A 13,934-nucleotide genomic window follows, 5' to 3' on the forward strand; every position below is an offset into this window, starting at 1 on the left:
ATAGGAAAGAGCAACTGTCTGCAGCCGTAAAAACCCTAATATATACCAGCACTACTGATATGGAAAAATCCTGAGGTTACACAACCTCTCCCCCACTGTATCAGCACTCAGATGTTACTGGGATCCAAAAACACTAATACAGATGAGGGACTGAATTAATACCAAGCTTGACAAACACAAACCTTGCAGAATCATGGAGCTAAGTATACAGACACTCTCAGCAGGGAATGATCCCATTCCACCACAAACTCCACACAGACAAATTGGAATCATGCAGTAGTATCAAAGCAGAGAAAGCAACAAGAAAGTGGAAAACAAACAGCAGAGGTACAAAGACCACTTATCTGAGAGTAGTTCTGGAAGTGAGCAGAGCTGGTTACAGAATGTCCTTAACACACAGGAGCAATTGGCCACCGGCAAGTGACAAGAGAAAGCTACTAAGTTAAATAGCCCAATCTGACCCTGATTACCAGTCCTCTGCAGGTGTGTTGCTTTCATTCCACACATCAACTGCACCGCCAGCACTGACCACAAGAGGAAGCCCCAAACTGGAAAACGTATTCACAACAGGGAGGGGGCATGTGGTATATCCATATAAAACTAGGGCCTCAATTGCAAGTTGTGGAAGAGCATATACCGAATGATCCTTGGTGACCAGATAGCTTTTCATTGATTAAAAATCCATCCGTCTGGATTTCACTTTGTGATCAAAGTGTTTCTTCCATATTTTAACAATCATTTCCTTAGCAGATAAAAATCAATAGGAAAGAAGTTTGAATTGAGAGGTTGTATTTAGAGCCAATAGGGCCGACTCAATAAGACTTACATTGAATTGGAGGCATCTTCTGAGTGGCATGTGCCTCACCAGAAAGGTGACTCCTATCAGGGATGTTGTATACATAAGACTGCCTCTCTATGCTACATAGGATTTTTGTTGGTCTCATTTACAGAACTAGAACAATCAGAAATACAATAAACCATGTAATATTAGGGAAATCTAAGAATGGATGAACATAACACAATGTTGCCGCATGAACTTTTTATATCCAACGTAGTATCAGCCTGTCATCTCAATCTGTGAGTACTTGACATGGATTTCTAACATTTATATGTAAGAAAAAACCTATTATTTGAGGTAAACCTGAGTGTCACAATAGGAAGCAGGGACAAGTGTGCACCTGCACTGTCGCCAGGATTACTTCTGACTGTGGAGATGCCTGGATCCTGTACCCTGCTATACTCATAGATACAACTCACCTCAATGTCCCCCCCTTCCCCCCAAGGGAGCAACGGGACATGAGTGCAAGTGGAACACACAAACAAAATAGGCAAGGAAACAAATATAAAATGAATAAATCTTCTCAAGTAGGAAACACTGTTGCAATTGGAACAAACACCTCAGCTCTACAGAGGCGAGCTCCTTCAACGTGGTCAGTTATAGTATGAACTACCAGTGCATCTAACAAATTAGAATATCATCAAAAAGTTATTTATTTCATTAAGTCAATACAAAAGTGAAACGCATATATTCCGTAGAGTCATTACAACCAAAGTGATCTATTTCAAGTGTTTATTTCTATTATTGTTGATGATTATGGCTTACAGCCAATGAAAACCCAAAAGTCTGTATCTCAGAAAATTAGAATATTATATAAAACCAACTTAAAAAAAGATTTTAAACTCAGAAATGTTGGCCTACTGAAAAGCATGTACACTACAGTAAATGCACTCACTTGGTCATGGCTGCTTTTGCTTGAATTACTGCATCAATGCGGTGTAGAATGGAGGCGATCAGCCTGTGGCACTGCTGAGGTGTTATGGAAGTCCAGGTTGCTCAATAGCAGCCTTCAGCTCTTCTGCATTGTTGGGACAGGTGCCAAGTCCTGCTGGAAAATGGAATTTCATTCTCCAAAAAGCTTGTCGGCAGAAGGAAGCATAAAGTGCTCTAAAATTTTCTGGTAGACGGCTACTCTGACTTTAGTCTTGATAAAACGCAGTGGGCCTACACCAGCAGATGCATTGCTACCCAAACCATCACTGACTGTGGAAACTTCACAGTAGACCTCAAGCAGCTTGGATTGTGGATTGACTCCTTGTGAATTTCCCCCAAATTTTTGAATGGCCTTTTCTTAACAATCCTGTCAAGGCTGTGGATATCCTGATTGCTTGTGCACCTTTTTCTACCACATTTTTTCTTTCCACTCAACTTTTTATTAATATGCTTGGATACAGCACTCTGTGAACAGCCAGCTTCTTTAGCAATTACTTTATGCGGCTTATCCTCCTTGTGGAGTGTGTCAATGATTGCCTTCTGGACATCTGTCAAGTCAGCAGTCTTCCCCTTGATTGTGTAGCCTACTGAACCAGGCTGAGGGACCATTTTAAACACTTGGGAGGCCTTTAAAGGTGTTTTGTGGTAAGTATTCTAATTTTCTGAGATAATTACTTCTGGGTTTTTCATTGGCTATAAGCCATAGTCATCAACATTAACAGAAATATACACTTGAAATAGATCGCTCTGTTTGTAATGACTATATAAAATATGCATTTCACTTTTTGTGTTGAATTACTGAAATAAATTAACTTTTTGATGATATTCTAACTTATTGAGATACACCTGTGTATCCAGTGTGGAGTGAAGCCAGAGGTGAATAGGTTTAGTGGAAGGTAAAAATAATAACAAGCTGCAGCTAAAGGCTATGAGAATTCTCAGCCAGCATGGAAAGGGTCCTTAACCCCTTCAGCATAGAGGGGAAAGTACATCATCCGTACATTCCTTTCCCAAGAAGCTGCAAAAACCCTAGTGCATGCCCTTATCTCCCGCCTGGATTATTGTAACCTTCTGCTCTGTGGCCTCCCTTCTAAGGGTACCTTCTCACTTAGCGATGCAGCAGCGATCCGACCAGCGATCTGACCTGGTCAGGATCGCTGCTGCATCGCTACATGGTCGCTGGTGAGCTGTCAAACAGGCAGATCTCACCAGCGACCAGTGACCAGCCCCCAGCCAGCAGCGACGTGCAAGCGACGCTGCGCTTGCACGGAGCCGCCGTCTGGAAGCTGCGGAGACTGGTAACTAAGGTAAACATCGGGTATGGTTACCCGATGTTTACATTAGTTACCAGCGCACACCGCTTAACTGTGTGTGCAGGGAGCAGGGAGCCGCGCACACTGAGCGCTGGCTCCTTGCTCTCCTAGCTGCTGTACACATCGGGTTAATTAACCCGATGTGTACAGCAGCTACATGTGAAGAGAGCCGGAGCCGGCAGCACAGGCAGCGTGAGAGCTGCGGAGGCTGGTAACTAAGGTAAATATCGGGTAACCACCTTGGTTACCCGATGTTTATCTTGGTTACAAGCTTACCTCAGCTGTCAGACGCCGGCTCCTGCTCCCTGCTCGCTTCATTTGTCGCTCTCTCGCTGTCACACACAGCGATCTGTGTGTCACAGTGGGAGAGCGCCTTTGAAGAAAACGAACCAGGGCTGTGTGTAACGAGCAGCGATCTCGCAGCAGGGGCCAGATCGCTGCTCAGTGTCACACACAGCGAGATCGCTAATGAGGTCACTGCTGCGTCACAAAAAGCGTGACTCAGCAGCGATCTCGGCAGCGACCTCGCTGTGTGTGAAGCACCCCTAACAGTCTTGCACTCCATCAATCTATTCTAAACTATGCTGCCCGACTGATCAACCTTTCCCCCCGCTACTCCCCGACCTCTCCTCTCTGCCAATCCCTTCACTGGCTTCCCATTGCCCAACGATTCCAGTTAAAAACTCTAACCATGACCTACAAAGCCATCCATAACCTGTCTCCTCCCTACATCTGTGACCTAGTCTCCCGGTACTTACCTGCATGTAACCTTTGATACTCGCAAGATCTCTTTCTCTACTCCCCTCTCATCTGCTCTTCCCACCATTGCATACAAGATTTCTCGGAATACTAACCAAGAGTAGCCTCGCCTACCTTGACAAGCTTCAAAAGGAACCTGAAGACCCACCTCTTCCAACAAGTCTACAACCTGCCGTAACCGTCAGTCTGATACAGCACCGCACGACCCTCTCTACCCTCACCTACTGTAGCCTCACCAATCCCTTGTAGACTGTGAGCCCTTGCGGGCAGGGACCTCTCTCCTCCTGTACTAGTCTGTGCCTTGTATTGTTTATGATTATTGTTCCTGTCCCTATTTTGTATACCCCTTTCACATGTAAAGCGCGATGGAATAAATGGCGCCATAATAATTATTAATAATAATAATCAGCACAATACCAGTCAGAAGGCCTGCAATAGATTAAAGGCTGAGACCTTCTGACCCCAGTTCGCCCTGAGGTGACATCAGGATGAAGCACACACTCATGACTAGAGATGAGCGAACCGGTCGCGGTTCGGCTTGAGGTCGGTTCGCCGAACGAGGGTCCCGTTCGAGTTCGGTTCGTCGAACGTTCGACGAACCGAACTCGAACCAATAGGCTATAATGGGAGGCAATCACAAACACATAAAAATGCATGATAAATGGACACAAACAGTTAATAAACATTGCCATAACACTTGCCGGTCCCCGCGATCCCTCCTGCACTCTGTCTCCTGCCGCTATTCCATCCGATGATCGCTGAATCCTCCCGGTGACCGGCACTGCCAGCAGAGAAGCAGGACCTATCGTGACGTCAAAATAGCCATGTGACCAGTCACGTGGCTATTATCTCATTGGCTACAGACTGGTCACATGACTATGACACGTCATGTAGGACCTGCGAGTGCATCTCTCTGGTACACGCTGCACATTTGTGTATCGCCGTGTACCGGCGATATGCTCTAGCACACGGTCGACTCCCCGTTCCGTTAGGGACCGGCTGACACAGCCGGTCATTAACGGAGATCACCGTTGCCATAGCAACGCAGTTAGCGGTGACGTCACCGCTAACCGCGGCTCCGGGAGCACCGTTGCTATGGTAACGCGTCTGTCAGCGTTACCGCTGTTACCGCTAGCAGCACTGATCACTCACGGAGTGAAGGCTGCACGCTGCTTCCCGATTGTAGTGAGGATTGTAGTGAGGATGAGGTGCCCCAGCCCATCAAGTAATGGGCTGGGGCACCTCATCCTCACTACAATCCTCACTACAATCCTGAAGTGCAGTTTCTTCAAATTCATTTAAAGGCACTTGGAACGCTGAAATTGCTGCTTATAATTTAAGCCTCTATTAAAAACCTCTTATCAGCGCTGGTTTATTGGGGATTTATTGGGCTGACAGGGGGTAATAAAGATGGAGTCTCTAATGTGTCTGTGTATTTATTTCTATTAAAGTATTTTTTCTCTGTGTGGTGTCTTTTTTTTAACCCTTTATTGGAGATTCTTAATGGCCGGGTCAAACGTGCCTGACATTAAGAATCTCTGGCTTAATACTGGCTAGTAAAACAAAGCCAGTATTAACTCATGATTACCCAACAAGCCACCCGGCTCCAGGGCTGTTGGAAGAGTTGGATACAGCGCCAGATGATGGCGCTTCTATGAGAGCGCCATTTTCTGGGACGGCTGCGGACTGAAATTCGCAGCAGAGGCGCCCAGAAACCTCGGGCTAACCTGTGCTGCGGATTCCAATCCCCAGCTGCCTAGTTGTACCCGGCTGGACACAAAAATGGGGCGAAGCCCGCGTCATTTGTTTTTTAATTATTTCATGAAATAAGTGAAATAATTAAAAAAAAAAGGGCTTCCCTATATTTTTGGTTCCCAGCCGGGTACAAATAGGCAACTGGGGGTTGGAGGCAGCCCGTGGTTGCATGCTGTACCTGGCTAGCATACAAAAATATGGCGAAGCCCACGTCATTTTTTTGGTGGGCAAAAAACTTCTGCATACAGTCCTGGATGGAGTATGCTGAGCCTTGTAGTTCTGCAGCTGCTGTCTGCTCTTCTCCATACAGACACACAGCAGCTGCAGAACTACAAGGCTCAGCATACTCAGCATACTCCATGCAGGACTGTATGCAGAGGTTTTTTGCTGAAAAAATTATGTGGGCTTCGCCATATTTTTGTATGCTAGCCAGGTACAGCAGGCAGGTACGGCTGCCCCCAACCCCCAGTTGCCTATTTGTACCCGGCTGGGAACCAAAAATAAAGGGAAGCCCTTTTTTTATTATTTCATGAATTTCATGAAATAATTAGAAAACAAATGACGTAGGCTTCGCCCCATTTTTGTGTCCAGCCAGGTACATCTAGGCAGCTGGGGATTGGAATACGCAGCACAGGTTGGCCTGAGCTTTCTGGGCCCCACTGCTGAGAATTGCAGTCTGCAGCCGCCTCAGAAAATGGCACTTTCATAGAAGCGCCATCTTCTGGCGCTGTATCCAACTCTTCCAGCACCTGCCTGCTATACCTGGCTAGCATACAAAAATATGGCGAAGCTCACGTCCTTTTTTTGTAGTTTTTTGGCCAAAAAATTAAAAAATGCTTCCCTGGATTTTCCATTGCCAGTGAAGGTAACACCAAGCAGTGGGGGTTAGCAGCCAGTAGCTGCTTGGATTACCCTTAGCTAGCAATACAAAAAATGCAGTGGGAGCCCATATATATTTTTTTTAATTATTTATTTAAATAACTAAAAACAAAATGGGCTTCCCTGTATTTTGATTGCTGGACATCACAGTGCTGTAAAAATAAATCTTTAAAAAAAATAGCGCTCCGCGGTATTTTTGATTCTCAGCGCAGATAAAGCAGACAGCTATGGGTTGCCACCCCCATCTGCCTGTCGTTACCTTGGTTGGCAATCAAAATACAGGGAAGCCCATTAATTTTTTCTATTTAAAAAAATAGTTAAAAAAAAAATGACGTTGGGTCCCCCCATTTTTGATAGCCAGCTAGGGTAAAGCAGACGTCTGTAGCCTGAAAACCACAGCTGGCAGCTTTACCGTGGTTGGGGATCCAATGTGGAGGTCCCCCCAGGCTCTTTTTTTATAATTATTTTATAAATATTAATAATTACACAAAAAAAGTAGGGTCCCCTCCAAATTGGATCACCAGCCAAGGTAAAGCGGACAGCTGTGGTCTGGTATTCTCAGGGTGGGAAGGTCCATAGTTATTGGGCCTTCACAGCCTAAAAATAGCAGGCCGCAGGCACCCCAGACGTGGCGCATCCACTAGATGCGCCAATCCTGGCGCTTCACCCCAGCTCATCCCGTGCCCTGGTGCAGTGGCAAACGGGGTAATAAATCGGGTTGATACTAGCTGTAAAGTCACCTGAGATCAAGCCCAGCAGTTTGTGATGTCATGGCGTCTATTAGATACCCAACATCATAAACTGTCAGTACTAACAAAAACAAAAAATCGACAAAAGAAATTTATTTGAAAAAACAGTCCCCAAAACATTTCCTCTTTCACCAATTTATTGTAAGAAAAAAAATAAAGGGGTCCCACGACGACTCTGGACCGTCTAGAATATGGGGGGGAGACACTCAGGGAACGTATCCCCCATTTTCTAGGAGTGCGGACCCTTCATGTGAGGAGTGTGGGTGCAATGAATCTGCACTCACTCTCCCCGGGTCCACAGCAGCAGAGTCCATGTCGTAATGGTTGCTACCAAAGCTGCAATGCCCTGCTCATGAGGTAAAGGCATGCCTAATCAGGAGAACTACTGTAGAGGAAGCTCTGCTCACTGGTATATAGGTGCTCAGAGGTAATAATAGATAAAATTAGTGAGTAACCTCGGCACTCTAAATCTCCCAGACTAAGTCAGTAAGTCACAACGGATAGTAATGCAAAATCACTCTTTATTGGTCCGTATTAAGAAAAAAATTGTTTTCATAAGCATATATGTTTTTGTCCAAAACAAGTTACAAATGACGTTTCGGCCTGAGCCTTCATCAGATTGGACTTATCTGCATGTAATCATGAAAAATGACAATAATTAGCATCACATAAGAGTGAAAGAACAATGACATAAACTCGAACAATGTAGAGGTACAATTGGGATGCAGCAAAAAAATTGCAACACAGCAAGAAATGAAACACATGATACAAATGTCATAATACAGTACAAGGACAATATAGTAATGACAAATATGGGGTCAGAGTAGGCTTAGACAGCTCCGGTACGAAAGAGATGTCAATCATAAAGTAACATGTGCAGTAGGTGTAGAGCTACACTATGCATGGCAGAGCTAATGGGTAGACCGACCATAGAAAAAGAACAGAGAAAAAGAACGGAGAAAAAGTGGAGAAAAAGTGGAGAAAAAATGGAGAAAAAGTGGAGAAAAAGTGGAGAAAAAATGTAGAAAAAGTGGAGATAAAGTGGAGATAAAGTGGAGAAAAAGTGGAGAAAAAGTGGAGAAAAAGTGGAGAAAAAGTGGAGAAAAAATGTAGAAAAAGTGGAGAAAAAGTGGAGAAAAAGTGGAGAAAAAATGTAGAAAAAGTGGAGAAAAAGTGGAGAAAAAGTGGAGAAAAAAACGGAGAAAAAACGGAGAAAAAGTGGAGAAAAAGTGGAGAAAAAATGGAGAAAAAGTGGAGAAAAAGTGGAGAAAAAGTGGAGAAAAAGTGGAGAAAAAATGGAGAAAAAGTGGAGAAAAAGTGGAGAAAAAGTGGAGAAAAAATGGAGAAAAAATGGAGAAAAAGTGGAGAAAAAGTGGAGAAAAAGTGGAGAAGAAGTGGAGAAGAAGTGGAGAAGTGGAGAAAAAGTGGAGAAGAAGTGGAGAAGTGGTAGAGAAGAAGTGTTTGTTCATGCCAGATGGGAGATAAATAATTTTTTACTGGCGCTGTCATTTACTGTAACGTGATCATCGGTGTACGGTGTATACCTGTGATCACGTGAGCGGGGACCGGAAAAAACGTCCTGAATCATGATCTCCAGGGTCTCAGCTAGCCCTGAAACCCCGGAGATTTTCTGACGCCGGGGGGCGTTATTCACTTATTTCTGCCTGCTGTTTATAAACGGCAGATCAGAATAAGGGTACATTAATACGACCGATCCATGTTTGTGGTCTGCAAAAAACAGTCTGTTTTTTTTCACGGGTGCATCCGTGTGGCATCCGTTTCCGTTCCGTAGACGGTCCGTATGTCATCTGTTTGTCATTCGTGTGCCTTCCGTTTTTTTTGTGTACTGCAAAAAAACTGAATGAGGGTAAATGCATAAATTTACCCAGGATCCATAGCTTCATCCTACATGAGGCGGTCACATGTTCACTCCAGTGCCATTTTCTACTACTTTTCACAGCGTAGAGCGCTCTGGTGATTTTCTTGTGCTTGTGCACTTCATATCAGTCTTTTCTGTCATTATAATGGCAGAAAGACACATAATGTCCCACTCTCCTGCATTTTGTAATTTTGCACCCTTTGGTGCCTTTCATGTGGCACCAAGGGGTGCTTAGCTTTGTATTTAGCCAAAAAAAAAAAAAAAAAAAAATGACGTAGGGTTCCCCCTATTTTTGTAGCCAGCTAGGGTAAAGTAGACGGCTGCAGCCTGCAGACCACAGCTGGCAACCTCACCTTGGCTGGTAATCCAAAACTGAGGGCACCCCACGCTGTTATTTTAAATTAAATAAATAATTAAAAAAAAAAAAACATGTAGGGGTCCCCCCAAAATTGGATCACCAGCCAAGGTAAAGCAGACAGCTGGGGTCTGATATTCTCAGACTAAGGAGGTCCATGGTTATAGGACTCTCCCCAGCCTAAAAATAGCAGGCCGCAGCCGCCCCAGAAGTGGCGCATCCATTAGATGCGCCAATCCTGGTGCTTCGCCCCAGCTCATCCCGCGCCCTGGTGCGGTGGCAAACAGGGTAATATATGGGGTTAATACCAGATGTGTAATGTCACCTGGCATCAAGCCCTGGGGTTGGTGAGGTCAGGCGTCTATCAGATACCCGACATCACCAACCCAGTCAGTAATAAAAAAAAATAGACAACAAACACATTTTTATTTGAAAAAACATTCCCCAAAACATTCCCTCTTTAACCAATTTATTAGAAAAAAAAAACAAATCCAGGTCTGGTGTAATCCAAGGGGTTGCCATGACGATCCACACTGTCCCAGTCAATGAAGAGCAGAATGTTCCCCATTGGCTGGGAGAGCAGTGCAGTGACCTGAGCTAACATCAATGGGTCAGCCCAAGTCACTGCAGGGGATGACAAGTGCTGCTGTCAGCGAGGTACATTACCTGCGCTGATCTCCAGCACACTGACAGCCCCTGTCACTGAGTTCAATGACCGGAGCCTTCACACCAAGTATCGCGAGAGGCCCGTGACGTCACCGCTAGTCAGTCTCGGGTCGGAAGCGAGAGAAGGTGATGTGACAAGCGGCGGCCATGGAGGACAGTGACAGCGCTGAGGTCGGGATGGCGGGACTTCATCACCGCAGGTAAGCCGAGCGGGACCATGTGTGCAGAGTGCAGTGTGTGTGTGTGTGTGTGTGTGTGTGTGTGTGTGTGTATGTGTACATGCCGCGGGCAGGAGGGGGCGGAGCGAGCTGAGCGGGGAAGTGTGGGCTTCCTGCACGTAACTAGGATAAACATCGGGTTACTAACCAAAGCGCTTTGGTTGGATACCCGATGTTTATCTTGGTTACCAGCTTCTGGCAGGCTGCCAGCGATGGCTCCTGCACACTGTAGCTGTAAAAAGCCCTGCTTTTTGCTGCTAGAACCGTTCTCGAACGTATCTAGAACTATCGAGCTTTTGCAAAAAGCTCGAGTTCTAGTTCGATCTCGAACAGCCCCCAAAATCACTCGAGCCGCGAACTGGAGAACCGCGAACCGCGCTCAACTCTACTCATGACACAGAAAGATTCATAGAACCAGTAAGGTCATAGCTAGCTTCTAATAATTTTTTATTTTAGAAACTAGCTATGATAGTTAACTGCTGTAATTTCATTTTTTCACTCTCATCTGTCACTATTTCAGTACAAAGCTCTTATAAATTATATCTGAAGAAAGGTATATTTTCCTCTCCATTCCTGTCAGATGTGTTGTATGAACGTTTGAGCTATACTGGAAAGCTACAATCTTGCACAAGTCAGCTTTGTGGTAAAGACGGAAAAGTTTCCAGAGTTGGATTAGGAACAAATAGGACGGATCTCTAGTCCATATAAGGTGCAGAATTAGAACAACGCTAATAATTTAATAACTGCACCTGTAGGAGGTATATAAACTGCACTCACAATAGTTTTCTCTTTTCCTTTCGCAGACCAGTGAGTACACTCATCAGAATTGACATTTATGTGCCACCATGGCTACTACCGTGTTTCCCCGAAAGTAAGGCCCTGTCTTACATTAATTTTACCCCCAAAAGTCCCACCCTGCCTTACTTTCGGGGGAGGCCTTACATTGGAAAAAAAAAATAACAATTTCCCCCTCCCCCCTCCCCCCTGCAGCCTCCCCATTGTTTGAGAGTCCGGCATGCACCCCATCCTCCCCCCTGCAGCCTCCCCATTGTTTGAGAGTCCGGCATGCACCCCATCCTCCCCCCTGCAGCCTCCCCATTGTTTGAGAGTCCGGAATCCACCCACCCCATCCTCCCCCCTGCAGCCTCCCCATTGTTTGAGAGTCCGGAATCCACCCACCCCATCCTCTCCCCCTGCAGCCTCCCCATACAGTGGTTCTGCCCCCCACTCTGCCACCACACACACTGACACATACGGTACCGGTACAGACCCACACGGCACACACACACATATCGTACCGGTAAAACACACACACACACACACACACTCTGACACATACAGCCCCCATACACATACCGTACACACACAGAGAGAGAGTAACTTACCGTTACTTTCCTTCTGCCGGGGACGCCGGGGACGCTGGACCAATGGGAGCGAGCCTGCAGGCGGTGACGTCGCGGCTGATTCGGCCAATCAGCTGCGAGCCGGCTGACTGGCCAATCACAGCTCGAGCTGATGGCCAGCAGGGAGCCTGTGACGAACAGGCTGATCGGCCAATCAGCATCAAGCAGGAAGAGCGTTGACCCGGGACGCGCCGCAGGCCAGCGAGATTGCGGGGGCCATTCACCGGAGGAGGTATACATTACGCCGCGACCACCACCCATAGGCGGCCTTACATTCCCCGGGCACCCCCGCTACCCTGCCTTACAATCGGGGGGGTGCCCTACATTGGCGGACCCCCCCCGAAACCCCCCACCCTGCCTTACTTTCGGGGGGGTCCTACTTTCAGGGAAACACGGTAGAAGTTCAATATGAAGATTGTGATGTCATATTGTTTCATTTCATTTAATAATTGTCAATGGGGTCACATTCTACTTTTGGTCGTAGGTCACACCATGTGAGTAGCCTGAGACTGTCTGAGAATTGCTGTCATACAACAAATGTCGCGATGTAGTCCTAGCCTTAAGGGTACTTTACACGCTGCGATATCAGTATCGATATCGCTAGCGAGCGTATCCGCCCCCGTCGGTTGTGCGTCACGGGCAAATCGCTGCCCGTGGTGCACAACATCGCTAACACCTGTCACACGGACTTACCTTCCCTGCGACGTCGCTCTGGCCGGCGATCGCCTCCTTTCTAAGGGGGCGGTTCATGCGGCGTCTCAGCGACGTCACACGGCAGCCGTCCAATAGAAGAGGAGGGGCGGAGATGAGCGGCCGGAACATGCCGCCCACCTCCTTCCTTCCTCATTGCCGGTGGACGCAGGTAAAGAGATGTTCGTCGTTCCTGCGGTGTCGCACATAGCGATGTGTGCTGCTGCAGGAACGACGAACATCATCGTACCTGCAGCAGCAACGATATTTTGAAAAGGAGGGACATGTCAAAGAGCAACGATTTTTCACAATTTTGTGCTCGTTGATAGTCGCTCCTTGGTCACACGCTGTGATGTTGCTAACGACGTTACCCCAACGATATATCGTTAGCGATGTCACAGCGTGTAAAGCACCCTTTAAAGAGTTATTGCCTTCTCCAAGATCCTATCCCAATATGTAGTACAGTAGGTGTAAAAATAATAATAATATTAGAAAATAACTTCAATAGGTCAATTAGGTCAATTAGGATTACCAAAATTATTTATATTTGCCAAATGCCAGAATAATGAGAGAATGTTTTAAGGCAAAATAATGTCATTATTGTGTCATTATCCACAGTGAAACGAGTACTGTATCAACATGGGCTGAAAGGCCGCTCTGCCAGTAGGAAGCAATTATTCCAAAAGAAACATAAAAAAGCCAGATTAATGTTTGCAAATGCATAAAGGAATAAAGACCTTAATTTTTGGAGACATGTCCTGTGGTCTGAGGAAACTATGTTTGGCCATAATGACCATCATTATGTTTGGAGGAAAAAGGCAGAAGCTTTGGTATCTAAGAACACCATTCCTACTGTGAAACATGGGGGTGGCAGCGTCATGTTATGGGGTTGTATTGCTGCAGAAGGGACTGCTACACTTCAAAAAATAGATGGCATCATGAGGAAAGAAGATTATGTGGCAATACTGAAGCAACATCACAAGAAATCAGCCAGGAACTTAAAGCTTGGGCAGAAATGGGTCTTCTAAATGGACAATCACCCGAAGAATACTGCCAAACTGGTTACAAAGTAATAAAAATGCCTTAAAACATTCTCTATCTCTCATTATTCTGGCATTTGGCAAATACAAATAATTTTGGTTCCTAATTGACCTAAAACAGGAAAAGTTTATTCTGATTTCATGTCAGATAATCAAAAAATATGCATATATGTCTTTTTAGATAGTGTATGTAAACTTCTGGTTTTAACTGTAGCTATGTAGATATGTGAATCAATCCATGTAGATGATGTTTGAGGATAGAAAGATTTGACCTGTTGAATTTCAACGGGCAATCTTTTTCTTCCTGGCAGTAATAACGTGCTGTTAAGGTAGTCTGGCAGGGGCTCCCTCATATAGAACAAAGGAGCACTCTTTTGACCAAGTGTTCCTATATATGATGATCAAATCGCCCAAGATTTAACTTTGATAAAAGATAACATTCTCTATTCCTTATTAT

General features: G+C 45.5%; 1 protein-coding gene across 1 annotated transcript in view; it reads right to left on the bottom strand.

Moving 5' to 3' along the window:
* The window catches only part of LOC142297229 (coiled-coil domain-containing protein 162-like), a 186,769-nt gene that overhangs the window by 46,219 nt on the left and 126,616 nt on the right, over positions 1 to 13,934 (bottom strand). The gene's annotated exons all lie outside the window — the stretch shown is intronic.

Source organism: Anomaloglossus baeobatrachus, chromosome 3 (genome assembly GCF_048569485.1).
Source record: "Anomaloglossus baeobatrachus isolate aAnoBae1 chromosome 3, aAnoBae1.hap1, whole genome shotgun sequence".
In the NCBI taxonomy this organism is placed as follows: Eukaryota; Metazoa; Chordata; class Amphibia; order Anura; family Aromobatidae; genus Anomaloglossus; species Anomaloglossus baeobatrachus.